Source organism: Rhinoderma darwinii, chromosome 5 (genome assembly GCF_050947455.1).
Source record: "Rhinoderma darwinii isolate aRhiDar2 chromosome 5, aRhiDar2.hap1, whole genome shotgun sequence".
In the NCBI taxonomy this organism is placed as follows: domain Eukaryota; kingdom Metazoa; phylum Chordata; class Amphibia; order Anura; family Rhinodermatidae; genus Rhinoderma; species Rhinoderma darwinii.
Genome location: NC_134691.1, coordinates 214412888 through 214427117, shown reverse-complemented (window position 1 = coordinate 214427117; position 14230 = coordinate 214412888). Strand labels below are relative to the sequence as shown.

Genomic DNA, 14230 nt, shown 5'->3' with positions numbered 1-14230 from the left:
ATTACATATTCACTTTATTCTGCGGGGCGATACGATTACGGCGATACCAGATGTTTATAGTTTTTTTTTATGTCTTATGGCGTTTGCACAATAAAATACGTTTTGTAAACAACCATTCACTTTTTGTGTTACCTTATTCTAAGAGCCATAACGTTTTTATTTTTCCATCAAGAAAGCCGTGCGTGCGAGGACTTATTTTTTGCGTAACGAACTGTAGTTTCCATCAATACCATTTTTAGATACATGCGACTTTTTGATCTCTTTTTATTCCATTTTTTGTTAGGTGTAGTGACCAAACAATTGTGATTCTGGTACGGTTTATTATTATTTTCTTTTACGGCGTTCACCGTGCGGGATAAATAATTAAATAATTTTGTAGTTCAGGCCGTTACGGACGCGGCAATACCAATTATGTATAGTTTATTTGTTTGTTTATATATTTTTATTAATAATAAAGGACTGATAAGGGAAAAAGGGGGACTTTTACTTTTATTACTTTTAAAACTTTTATTTTCTTATTTTTACACATCTTTTTTTAACTTTTTTTTAACTTTATTACTTTGTCCCATTAGGGGACTTGAGGGCAGGAGGCCCTGATCGCTATTCTAATACACTGCACTACATGCGTAGTGCAGTGTATTAGAGCTGTCAGCTACTCACTGACAGCAAGCATAGTGGGTCCTGACGTTGTCAGGACCCACTAGGCTTCCGTCTATGGCATAGCCGGACGCCATTGTTTGGTGTCCGGTTGCCATAGTCACCATCGCCGGCCGCTATCGCTTAGCAGGCCGGCGATGGCAGCTTAACCCCTGAAAAGCCGCGATCTCTATAGAATGCGGCTTTTAAGGCTTCCGTCGATGGCAGACAGAGCCGGACGCCATTGTTTGGTGTCCGGTTGCCATAGCTACCATCGCCAGCCGCTATCGCGTAGCAGGCAGGCAGGCTGGCGATTGTAGCTTAACCCCTAAAAAGCCGTGATCACTATTGAACACGGCTTTTAAGGGGTTAATCAGCGGGGACACCGCGATCGGGCCCCGCTGTAGGAGCTGTGTGCGGCAGCTGCTGTACGAGACAGCAGCTGTCACAGCTCCTGTATGTGTCGGGAGGACGGCCGAAATAGCCGTTACTCCCGCGACGTAATAGTCCGTCGCTGAGCGCTAACGATACAGTTAGCGCGACGGATTATTACGTCGCTGAGCGCGAAGGGGTTAAACCTGTTCTGAGTGCGATTTTGAGTAGAGTATTTCCAGTGCCTGATGTTAGTCATGATTTGTTTAGTCAAATGAGCAGGAGCATAGGCAGCCGTCCATAACCAGCATATGCCAGACAATACTTGTAAGTAAATAAGCGATTTCATGATTTTAGAGTTCGTCCGTGTCCTTCTCCTCGGGATGTAGAACCTTTTTACAGTGGCTGCGTGAAACCAGTTGGGTTTTCCTTCAAGTTTCACCGAGGTACTTGTGGTTAGCAACACCTAGAAAGGACCATGGTATCTGGGTCAAGACTTTTCCTCACGTGTCTCTTTATCACAACCTACTCTCCAGACTGAAGCTTATGAGAGCCTTCACAATTGTCTGGATCTGGAATGGAAGAGAAAACTCGAATATATTTTAGTAAGGCACCCATGTAAAGCTTGTACATAATCGGTTAACCTACCATACTGCATTTGAAGCAACTGTGGAAAATAATATCCTAGCCTAGGAACTGGACCAAATAAAACTTCATAGGCACTCAACCAACCCTGTCCTTTTTTTGGGTGTATATCTCACCAAAAAGAGGGCTAATGGTAAACACTCGGTCCATGGTTTCCCGGTTTCCACCATTGCCTTTTGGAAATTAAATTTTAGAGTCCCATTTAATCTCTCGACCTTCCCACTACTTTATAGTTGGCATGGTGTATGGAATGCTTGATCTATTCCTAAAGCTGTCATGATCTGAGTCATTACCTGTCCTGTAAAGTGAGAGCCACTATTACTCTCAATTGCCTCGGGTACTCCATACCGACATACCACTTCAGCCATTATTTTCTTGGCAGTGGATATTGCAGTCACTTTGGCCACTGGGAAAGCTTCTGTCCGTCCGACCTGAAAACAAGTCAATGGATACAAGTACGTTTTCATAAATTCCCACCTTTGGTAACTGGATGTAATCGATCTGTAGTCTCTGAAAAGGATACAAAGGTCTTGGGGTATGTTTCTGAGGTACTTTTACAGTTCTTCCCATATTATTGTGAGCGCATATCATACATCCCTGCGTGTATTTTGAGGCCATCAAGCTGAAACCAGGGGCGAACCAATGTCTATTTACCAAGTCATTCATGGCTGTTTTTGACTGATGTGTCTTGCTGAAAGTTACCTGGGCCATCATAGGGTGTAACGTTCTGGGTAGGCAGAGTCTGTCTTTCAAAGTCCATAACCCATCTCCTCTTTGGATGGCACCTTTTTCCTGCCATGTCCGCTGTTCCTCTGGGCTGGCTTGTTTCTGTAGAACGCGTAACATTTTATGGCTAACAAAGTCACGCACATCCTCCGTGTGTAGTACAGTCATTGTGGTACCAAGGGGGCTGATGTTTTGGCTGCTTCTTTGGCTGCTCTATCTGCTAAGTCATTACCCTTGGTTTCCATGCTGTTTACCTTCGTGTGTGCATTCTGTTTATAATGGCTACCTGAATAGGTTTCATTAGGGCTTCCATTAAGACATTTTACCAAGTCTGAGTTATTGAAAGGCGTGCCTGCTGGTGTAAGGAATGCTCTAGCTTTCCATATAGGGCCATAGTCATGAGCAATCCCAAAAAGCATACCGTAAGTCCGTATATATGTTAGCTGTGATGGTAGTGCCTCGGCTTTGTGTACTACTTGTGTATCTACTACTGCATATCCTGTATGGAAATAAGTAAGGCAGCTGGATTCAGGGTGGTGTGGTACATCTCTGGATGGTCACCTGCTGAGGAAGAAGCAAAGCACATTGTAATCTCAGATATCGAGCAGCAGACAGGTGTTTCGGCTGGACTTGTGTGAGTACTGCTGAAATATCATGGGGGGGGGGGCATAAACAGTCAAAGGGTGGTTGAGTACAAGATCTGCTGCCTTGTCCAGGACTGCCTGCACTGCTACTATTGCCCTGACACAAGATGGGGCCCCTCTGGCTACCGGGTCGAGTCTGACAGAGTAGTAGGCAACAGGACGGTGTTGTTGACTGTGTGACTGTGTAAGGACAGCGCTGGCATGTTCTTGTAATTCAGTGCAATAAAGCCTGAAGGGTTTGGCATAATCTGGAGTTCCTAAAGCGGGGGCTGTTTGTATGGCTATTTTAAGAGAATAAAAAACTGATCCGCAGGATTGCCTTTAGCAACACTTAAACTGAAAAACTGGATTGTTGAAATAAGCACCTGGAGAAATATCTCAAATTTTAAACCTAGCGGTAATATTATAGTAATGTAGTACTATAGTAATAGAGCATTATTATAGTAGATCAAATAACTAATTGATTATCAATAATTTTGTATTGTATCAAATTTGAAAGTAATGCGGCCCGCCAGCTTCCCATTTTTCTATATGTGGCCCACTTACCCGGCAGAGTTTGTGTATGCCCGCGGAGAGGCAGGGACTCCTAGCAGCATTGATAACTGTGATGCTAGGAGTCCGGTTCCTTGTATTGTGGTCGGCCTGGGAAATATGGCCGATACACGCTCTGTATATCACGGACCAAACACAGCCGTCTGAATAAGGCCTTAGTCTAGTTACACAGTGCAGTCAAACCCCCCATGTTTTGCCCCAATTTTTGCAAAATCGTGGCAAAAACTTGATTTGACTTCACTGTGGGCCTAACAGCACTATTTTTTTCATGTTTTGTATCCTTTTTTTTTAATGCAATTTTCGTAATCGCGGCACACAAATAATGAGTTTTTCCTGCAATTTTTATATAATTAGTTACTCCTTTTTTTAAGAATTAAGAAAAGGTGTTTGAGAATCAGAATTCCAAAACAGTTTCTACAATGTGTACATGTTTAATAATTAACAATGAAAGGTATTGTGTTGTATTGTATAGTGTAGTCTGAATTTGTATGTAAGCACCAGCAAGTTAAATGGTAAAAAATAGTACATGATCAGCATGTTGGGTCTGATGTATTCACACGTGTGTGGTTTTATTTATTAATTTTTTTTAGGTTTCTCCTCCAACGTAATAATATACTTTGTGCTGCTCTGTAGTAAAGACAAAAGATTATAGTACAGACTGAAAAATGTGTTTGTATGTTTAAAATTTGGTTGAACAAAGGTGTAAACACCAAGCTTTTTAAAGCTTTTTTTTTTTAAAAGTAGACAACCATTGAGTGGTACAATGTGACAATGTGTAAGGCAGGCAGGCAGGCAGGCAGGCAGGCAGGCAGGCAGGCAGGCCTGCCTGCCTAAGAAAAGGTTCTGCACTTTAAGGAAGGTCTATGTAACATGACATTTGTGTATTGCATTGACAAGTATGTGTTAATTGTGTGAATTTATGACATACCTTTTTGTTAGTGACCCATCAACTCCTATCCTATCCTATCCTATCCTATCCTATCCTATATCCTTTTCTTTTAAATGTGTTTATTTTTGTGACCATAAAAGTAAAATTTGACAGTGTGAGAGAGAATAGCAAATCACTGGAACAACAGACTAATGTGCTGAATAGTTCATAACATTGATGGTAGTTTGGTGAGTCAGGAGGGCTCAACGATTAGAAGATAAAATATCCTCCAAATAGCAGGTGTATCAATATCAAATACAGTTTAATATACTACAAGAAGTAATAGTGCAAAAATGTGGACAGGGAGAGATAGGGGGGGGGGGTGGGTTGTAAGTAAGTGCAGATAAGTATAGGTAGATGTGGGAGTGGAGATGACCTGACATCCTAAAATATGGTGATCCATAGCATTGTGGAAGAGGCATAGGCGGTGGTGTCGGCAATGTAAGTTTCTTGTAGAGTAATCCTGTAGGAGACTGTTCAGACTGTTGCTTGAAATATGATCCATTGAGACCATGTTTGACAGTTAGTCATGAGAATTAATGTCATTAAACTTTGAAATCCAGAGGGATAGTGTTTGTAGGACGTGTTTTCTGTTATTTCAGGTGGATGAAACGACCTGTTATGTGGTAAGTGGAGCAGTGAACACTTGTAAATGTCTCTGTGGTGTAGAAGGAAGAGATCAGATACCATTCCCATGTTGGGGCAGCTGTTCTTTATTCTGGAGGTTGGTTGTGGTGGTTTATTGATGTGCTGAGCTCGGTTGTGTTGTGGCTTCTTTGTTGTGCTTTAATACTATGATATATTTATAATCCAAAAATGGCAGGGCAGGCGGACTAATTGTTGGTGCAATGTTGTGACTCCATGAATTTTTTTTTCTCAGCAGACAAGGTTGACTTGAGTCTTGAATGCCACGACCATCCTGCCTGTGAAGTTTGACGAATAAATGATTACTCTTAAGTTAGATCTGTACAGAGCGTAAGAAGTCGAGAGGGAGGGAGGGAGGGAGGGAGGGAGGGAGGGAGGGAGGGAGTAAGATGAGCAGGTAGGTAGGTAGGTAGGTAGGTAGGTAGGTAGGTAGGTCGGTCGCTCGGTCGGTCGGCCGCGTAACAGATTTTTTAGACCTCCTGAAGGGGTCACGCACACGACCATAAGTGGTGTGCGCGGCCGGGCCGTGATTTCTTTGCGGCTTTGATGGGCACGGAATGTCATGCTGGCCGATATGGCATGCCTGCCTGTGTGCGTGCATTAATTTGTATGATCCTGGCATGTAAGATATGTGCTATATTTCAGCCTTCCAGGCTCCCGAGCCTTAGAGCGTTTACTATGGCAACCGATCTGTAGGGTGACTGATGTGGGTGGGTATCCCTCTGTCTGTCCTTCCCTCCTGCTTGCATTGTTTTTGTTTTGGCGTTTGCAGAAAGAGTTGAAAAGCTGTAGTAGAATTGAAATTGGCGACCAAAAACCGGTGTCCAAAAAACATTGCAAAAAACCATGTCTGTGGTGTAAAAGCATTTATATATAAAAAAAACAGTAGCCCTAATTTCTGCCTGCAAAAGAAAGTCCTTGTGAACAGGGCTTTAAAGCTACTCTTGAGCAGATAAAACTTGTGCAACTCCCATAATAACAATGTCCAAAGTATAATCATCAGTCCTAGTGCAAGACATCAGCGTTGTGGTGAGACCTGTATGTGTGCATGGATGCCCCGGCTAGCAGACCTCGTAAATATCGTCTATTGAGAGTTAAGGTCCCGTTTAAGCCATGCTATGTAAGTAAGTCCTGCTGTCAACTTCATCTTCATCCCCAGAGCAGGGAGTAACCAAACGAAATCCTACCACAGGTGTTTGGCCAGTAGAACTAATAGAGGAAGCGCTGTTATTCTGACTCCAACTAATTCTTTCCCAACACTCTTTTATACTTTACACTGATGCTGTGCTGCAGTCCGAGGTGAGGAGCGAGGAGTGCCGTGTGTGGTTGTGGAGATGCTTCACTCCACGTCTGTGCAGCATGTGAGTGTCTGTAGATAAGAGTTTTGAGATTGTCCCTAACGTTTTGTGAAGAAATCATGTTCTAGTGCAAGCATCCTGGGAGTTATATTTGTTCTGGACCTACTCATATTAACATAAAGATGTAGATATTTATATTCATGCAAATGAATTTACCCATAAAATGTAATTTATAATTAAAGCTCTCCTCAATATAAAAGTATTCAAGGTAGTGGGTGGGATTAGCTTCAAACCATGTATACTCTCCATGGGACTTCTGTCTCCTAAACTCTGGCAATGCTCATAGTCTATTATATATACATAGACTCTAACTTTTGCATCCGTCGTCGTCGCCGCCGCAAAGGCTAAGATCAAGTGTAGTATCTGTTCTTATCAGTTTAATATCTGATACGTCCCCTATCTGGGGACCATATATTAAATGGATTTTTAGAACAGGGAGATGGAAATAGAGCTTGCTCTGTCCACTCCACGCATTGACCTGGTATTGCAGTATTTCCAGGACCGGTGCACCCTTCCCTTATGTGTTGACTAAAATCAGATTCCAAAAGTGTTTTTTCTCTTTGCCATTGTTTCTGTCTTTCTGAAGGGATCTCCCCTTTTAATCCCATTATTTCAACACCTGTTGGACAATGCATTTGTACAGTCATGTGTGATAATGAGCTCATTTATTAAATGCAATTAATGAATACATTGCCACCTCTTGTTGTGTGTGTGTGTGTGTGTGTGTGTGTGTCTTCTGTGTTTCTGTGTTTCCGGCATTTCACATTGGAACAGCTCATTCACCTTCCTTGTCTTCTCTCCGCCCTCCCTCCCTCCCTCCTAGGTAAGTTAAAGAGCTGCACCTGAGCCAGCCACTGATTGATGCAGCACCACAGTCAAATAGTGGAGTGGAGTGGAGTAGGGGAACAGCAAACAGCCATTAAAGCAGCCAGCCGCCTACCCGCCACAATGGACCTACCTGTGTACACTAGGTGGATGTGATGGAATGTACTGTCGTCCCTACATTTCAAGAAGAAGTAAGAATTGCAGTTGCAACAAACCCTTGCTTGCCTACAAAGAGAGCAGCAATTTGGATTTGTTACTATGTTACCTGGAAGAATAACAAACTGTGCAAGGATGGAGGTTGTAGGAGCAAAGAGAAGTTGTCTGTAAAGTTGGTGGATGCCTATTTTCCATTTTGCAGTCCCTTGTCTCCCTCTTGTGGCCTCCTGGAGGCAAATAAATGTGCAAAAAAAAGACAGCCTGGCGGCCGGCTGTTGCAGTGTTGCCCTCTCAGGCAACACTGAGTGACTGACTGAGCCTCACAGTCTTATATAAAGTTCAGACGGAACTTTGCACGTGTCATAGTGGAGCCCTCAGGATTCCAGAGCCAGCTTTCTGACATCATAATGGGGCCTGCCTCAGAGATAAAAGCCTGGGCCCAGGCAGTGTTGTTCAGTGCTGCTCAGCAGGCAGCACAGGACTGGATTAAAGCTGATACAAGGTGTGAAGGAACAAGGGGTGGCTGTGGGCATGCACTTGCTGCCGCTGCCAGTGTTTATCTGCATGGCAGGAGGGCATTTGGGCGTTGCCAGGAAGGCGTTTTTATGTAGATTCCTCCTCTTTCAGCACTGCATTGTGGTGCAAGCAAAAGAAGCAAATCCTGTCTGGCTTCCTCTCCGGCCTTTATTCACCTCCCGCTTAGTAGCTGTAAATGTGTGTGAGCCTGCAGGGCCCCATGGAATTGCCTAGGAGTAGGCTGAATCGCTGCAAGGGGTGAACAGCAGTATGGGACAGGCTCGGGCAAGGCAAGGGCCGCTCGGGTTATCGCTTCTCGGCCTTTTGGCTAAGATCAAGTGTAGTATCTGTTCTTATCAGTTTAATATCTGATACGTCCCCTATCTGGGGACCATATATTAAATGGATTTTTAGAACAGGGAGATGGAAATAGAGCTTGCTCTGTCCACTCCACGCATTGACCTGGTATTGCAGTATTTCCAGGACCGGTGCACCCTTCCCTTATGTGTTGACTAAAATCAGATTCCAAAAGTGTTTTTTCTCTTTGCCATTGTTTCTGTCTTTCTGAAGGGATCTCCCCTTTTAATCCCATTATTTCAACACCTGTTGGACAATGCATTTGTACAGTCATGTGTGATAATGAGCTCATTTATTAAATGCAATTAATGAATACATTGCCACCTCTTGTTGTGTGTGTGTGTGTGTGTGTGTGTGTGTCTTCTGTGTTTCTGTGTTTCCGGCATTTCACATTGGAACAGCTCATTCACCTTCCTTGTCTTCTCTCCGCCCTCCCTCCCTCCCTCCCTCCTAGGTAAGTTAAAGAGCTGCACCTGAGCCAGCCACTGATTGATGCAGCACCACAGTCAAATAGTGGAGTGGAGTGGAGTAGGGGAACAGCAAACAGCCATTAAAGCAGCCAGCCGCCTACCCGCCACAATGGACCTACCTGTGTACACTAGGTGGATGTGATGGAATGTACTGTCGTCCCTACATTTCAAGAAGAAGTAAGAATTGCAGTTGCAACAAACCCTTGCTTGCCTACAAAGAGAGCAGCAATTTGGATTTGTTACTATGTTACCTGGAAGAATAACAAACTGTGCAAGGATGGAGGTTGTAGGAGCAAAGAGAAGTTGTCTGTAAAGTTGGTGGATGCCTATTTTCCATTTTGCAGTCCCTTGTCTCCCTCTTGTGGCCTCCTGGAGGCAAATAAATGTGCAAAAAAAAGACAGCCTGGCGGCCGGCTGTTGCAGTGTTGCCCTCTCAGGCAACACTGAGTGACTGACTGAGCCTCACAGTCTTATATAAAGTTCAGACGGAACTTTGCACGTGTCATAGTGGAGCCCTCAGGATTCCAGAGCCAGCTTTCTGACATCATAATGGGGCCTGCCTCAGAGATAAAAGCCTGGGCCCAGGCAGTGTTGTTCAGTGCTGCTCAGCAGGCAGCACAGGACTGGATTAAAGCTGATACAAGGTGTGAAGGAACAAGGGGTGGCTGTGGGCATGCACTTGCTGCCGCTGCCAGTGTTTATCTGCATGGCAGGAGGGCATTTGGGCGTTGCCAGGAAGGCGTTTTTATGTAGATTCCTCCTCTTTCAGCACTGCATTGTGGTGCAAGCAAAAGAAGCAAATCCTGTCTGGCTTCCTCTCCGGCCTTTATTCACCTCCCGCTTAGTAGCTGTAAATGTGTGTGAGCCTGCAGGGCCCCATGGAATTGCCTAGGAGTAGGCTGAATCGCTGCAAGGGGTGAACAGCAGTATGGGACAGGCTCGGGCAAGGCAAGGGCCGCTCGGGTTATCGCTTCTCGGCCTTTTGGCTAAGATCAAGTGTAGTATCTGTTCTTATCAGTTTAATATCTGATACGTCCCCTATCTGGGGACCATATATTAAATGGATTTTTAGAACAGGGAGATGGAAATAGAGCTTGCTCTGTCCACTCCACGCATTGACCTGGTATTGCAGTATTTCCAGGACCGGTGCACCCTTCCCTTATGTGTTGACTAAAATCAGATTCCAAAAGTGTTTTTTCTCTTTGCCATTGTTTCTGTCTTTCTGAAGGGATCTCCCCTTTTAATCCCATTATTTCAACACCTGTTGGACAATGCATTTGTACAGTCATGTGTGATAATGAGCTCATTTATTAAATGCAATTAATGAATACATTGCCACCTCTTGTTGTGTGTGTGTGTGTGTGTGTGTGTGTGTCTTCTGTGTTTCTGTGTTTCCGGCATTTCACATTGGAACAGCTCATTCACCTTCCTTGTCTTCTCTCCGCCCTCCCTCCCTCCCTCCCTCCTAGGTAAGTTAAAGAGCTGCACCTGAGCCAGCCACTGATTGATGCAGCACCACAGTCAAATAGTGGAGTGGAGTGGAGTAGGGGAACAGCAAACAGCCATTAAAGCAGCCAGCCGCCTACCCGCCACAATGGACCTACCTGTGTACACTAGGTGGATGTGATGGAATGTACTGTCGTCCCTACATTTCAAGAAGAAGTAAGAATTGCAGTTGCAACAAACCCTTGCTTGCCTACAAAGAGAGCAGCAATTTGGATTTGTTACTATGTTACCTGGAAGAATAACAAACTGTGCAAGGATGGAGGTTGTAGGAGCAAAGAGAAGTTGTCTGTAAAGTTGGTGGATGCCTATTTTCCATTTTGCAGTCCCTTGTCTCCCTCTTGTGGCCTCCTGGAGGCAAATAAATGTGCAAAAAAAAGACAGCCTGGCGGCCGGCTGTTGCAGTGTTGCCCTCTCAGGCAACACTGAGTGACTGACTGAGCCTCACAGTCTTATATAAAGTTCAGACGGAACTTTGCACGTGTCATAGTGGAGCCCTCAGGATTCCAGAGCCAGCTTTCTGACATCATAATGGGGCCTGCCTCAGAGATAAAAGCCTGGGCCCAGGCAGTGTTGTTCAGTGCTGCTCAGCAGGCAGCACAGGACTGGATTAAAGCTGATACAAGGTGTGAAGGAACAAGGGGTGGCTGTGGGCATGCACTTGCTGCCGCTGCCAGTGTTTATCTGCATGGCAGGAGGGCATTTGGGCGTTGCCAGGAAGGCGTTTTTATGTAGATTCCTCCTCTTTCAGCACTGCATTGTGGTGCAAGCAAAAGAAGCAAATCCTGTCTGGCTTCCTCTCCGGCCTTTATTCACCTCCCGCTTAGTAGCTGTAAATGTGTGTGAGCCTGCAGGGCCCCATGGAATTGCCTAGGAGTAGGCTGAATCGCTGCAAGGGGTGAACAGCAGTATGGGACAGGCTCGGGCAAGGCAAGGGCCGCTCGGGTTATCGCTTCTCGGCCTTTTGGCTAAGATCAAGTGTAGTATCTGTTCTTATCAGTTTAATATCTGATACGTCCCCTATCTGGGGACCATATATTAAATGGATTTTTAGAACAGGGAGATGGAAATAGAGCTTGCTCTGTCCACTCCACGCATTGACCTGGTATTGCAGTATTTCCAGGACCGGTGCACCCTTCCCTTATGTGTTGACTAAAATCAGATTCCAAAAGTGTTTTTTCTCTTTGCCATTGTTTCTGTCTTTCTGAAGGGATCTCCCCTTTTAATCCCATTATTTCAACACCTGTTGGACAATGCATTTGTACAGTCATGTGTGATAATGAGCTCATTTATTAAATGCAATTAATGAATACATTGCCACCTCTTGTTGTGTGTGTGTGTGTGTGTGTGTGTGTGTCTTCTGTGTTTCTGTGTTTCCGGCATTTCACATTGGAACAGCTCATTCACCTTCCTTGTCTTCTCTCCGCCCTCCCTCCCTCCCTCCCTCCTAGGTAAGTTAAAGAGCTGCACCTGAGCCAGCCACTGATTGATGCAGCACCACAGTCAAATAGTGGAGTGGAGTGGAGTAGGGGAACAGCAAACAGCCATTAAAGCAGCCAGCCGCCTACCCGCCACAATGGACCTACCTGTGTACACTAGGTGGATGTGATGGAATGTACTGTCGTCCCTACATTTCAAGAAGAAGTAAGAATTGCAGTTGCAACAAACCCTTGCTTGCCTACAAAGAGAGCAGCAATTTGGATTTGTTACTATGTTACCTGGAAGAATAACAAACTGTGCAAGGATGGAGGTTGTAGGAGCAAAGAGAAGTTGTCTGTAAAGTTGGTGGATGCCTATTTTCCATTTTGCAGTCCCTTGTCTCCCTCTTGTGGCCTCCTGGAGGCAAATAAATGTGCAAAAAAAAGACAGCCTGGCGGCCGGCTGTTGCAGTGTTGCCCTCTCAGGCAACACTGAGTGACTGACTGAGCCTCACAGTCTTATATAAAGTTCAGACGGAACTTTGCACGTGTCATAGTGGAGCCCTCAGGATTCCAGAGCCAGCTTTCTGACATCATAATGGGGCCTGCCTCAGAGATAAAAGCCTGGGCCCAGGCAGTGTTGTTCAGTGCTGCTCAGCAGGCAGCACAGGACTGGATTAAAGCTGATACAAGGTGTGAAGGAACAAGGGGTGGCTGTGGGCATGCACTTGCTGCCGCTGCCAGTGTTTATCTGCATGGCAGGAGGGCATTTGGGCGTTGCCAGGAAGGCGTTTTTATGTAGATTCCTCCTCTTTCAGCACTGCATTGTGGTGCAAGCAAAAGAAGCAAATCCTGTCTGGCTTCCTCTCCGGCCTTTATTCACCTCCCGCTTAGTAGCTGTAAATGTGTGTGAGCCTGCAGGGCCCCATGGAATTGCCTAGGAGTAGGCTGAATCGCTGCAAGGGGTGAACAGCAGTATGGGACAGGCTCGGGCAAGGCAAGGGCCGCTCGGGTTATCGCTTCTCGGCCTTTTGGCTAAGATCAAGTGTAGTATCTGTTCTTATCAGTTTAATATCTGATACGTCCCCTATCTGGGGACCATATATTAAATGGATTTTTAGAACAGGGAGATGGAAATAGAGCTTGCTCTGTCCACTCCACGCATTGACCTGGTATTGCAGTATTTCCAGGACCGGTGCACCCTTCCCTTATGTGTTGACTAAAATCAGATTCCAAAAGTGTTTTTTCTCTTTGCCATTGTTTCTGTCTTTCTGAAGGGATCTCCCCTTTTAATCCCATTATTTCAACACCTGTTGGACAATGCATTTGTACAGTCATGTGTGATAATGAGCTCATTTATTAAATGCAATTAATGAATACATTGCCACCTCTTGTTGTGTGTGTGTGTGTGTGTGTGTGTGTGTCTTCTGTGTTTCTGTGTTTCCGGCATTTCACATTGGAACAGCTCATTCACCTTCCTTGTCTTCTCTCCGCCCTCCCTCCCTCCCTCCCTCCTAGGTAAGTTAAAGAGCTGCACCTGAGCCAGCCACTGATTGATGCAGCACCACAGTCAAATAGTGGAGTGGAGTGGAGTAGGGGAACAGCAAACAGCCATTAAAGCAGCCAGCCGCCTACCCGCCACAATGGACCTACCTGTGTACACTAGGTGGATGTGATGGAATGTACTGTCGTCCCTACATTTCAAGAAGAAGTAAGAATTGCAGTTGCAACAAACCCTTGCTTGCCTACAAAGAGAGCAGCAATTTGGATTTGTTACTATGTTACCTGGAAGAATAACAAACTGTGCAAGGATGGAGGTTGTAGGAGCAAAGAGAAGTTGTCTGTAAAGTTGGTGGATGCCTATTTTCCATTTTGCAGTCCCTTGTCTCCCTCTTGTGGCCTCCTGGAGGCAAATAAATGTGCAAAAAAAAGACAGCCTGGCGGCCGGCTGTTGCAGTGTTGCCCTCTCAGGCAACACTGAGTGACTGACTGAGCCTCACAGTCTTATATAAAGTTCAGACGGAACTTTGCACGTGTCATAGTGGAGCCCTCAGGATTCCAGAGCCAGCTTTCTGACATCATAATGGGGCCTGCCTCAGAGATAAAAGCCTGGGCCCAGGCAGTGTTGTTCAGTGCTGCTCAGCAGGCAGCACAGGACTGGATTAAAGCTGATACAAGGTGTGAAGGAACAAGGGGTGGCTGTGGGCATGCACTTGCTGCCGCTGCCAGTGTTTATCTGCATGGCAGGAGGGCATTTGGGCGTTGCCAGGAAGGCGTTTTTATGTAGATTCCTCCTCTTTCAGCACTGCATTGTGGTGCAAGCAAAAGAAGCAAATCCTGTCTGGCTTCCTCTCCGGCCTTTATTCACCTCCCGCTTAGTAGCTGTAAATGTGTGTGAGCCTGCAGGGCCCCATGGAATTGCCTAGGAGTAGGCTGAATCGCTGCAAGGGGTGAACAGCAGTATGGGACAGGCTCGGGC

The 14230-nt window shown here is 45.3% G+C and overlaps 5 non-coding genes across 5 annotated transcripts; all 5 read left to right on the top strand.

The window, feature by feature from the left end:
* The first annotated feature begins 6828 nt into the window (after positions 1-6828).
* LOC142653713 (U2 spliceosomal RNA) lies at positions 6829-7021 on the top strand. Its single transcript, XR_012848632.1, has one exon. It is a non-coding gene; the product is annotated as a U2 spliceosomal RNA (small nuclear RNA).
* A 1290-nt stretch (positions 7022-8311) lies between these two features.
* LOC142653449 (U2 spliceosomal RNA) lies at positions 8312-8502 on the top strand. Its single transcript, XR_012848380.1, has one exon. It is a non-coding gene; the product is annotated as a U2 spliceosomal RNA (small nuclear RNA).
* A 1294-nt stretch (positions 8503-9796) lies between these two features.
* On the top strand, positions 9797-9987 carry LOC142653448 (U2 spliceosomal RNA). The gene has a single exon (XR_012848379.1). It is a non-coding gene; the product is annotated as a U2 spliceosomal RNA (small nuclear RNA).
* Positions 9988-11281: 1294 nt separating this feature from the next.
* Positions 11282-11472, top strand: LOC142653447 (U2 spliceosomal RNA). Its single transcript, XR_012848378.1, has one exon. It is a non-coding gene; the product is annotated as a U2 spliceosomal RNA (small nuclear RNA).
* A 1294-nt stretch (positions 11473-12766) lies between these two features.
* On the top strand, positions 12767-12957 carry LOC142653446 (U2 spliceosomal RNA). The gene has a single exon (XR_012848377.1). It is a non-coding gene; the product is annotated as a U2 spliceosomal RNA (small nuclear RNA).
* The last annotated feature ends 1273 nt before the right edge of the window (positions 12958-14230 follow it).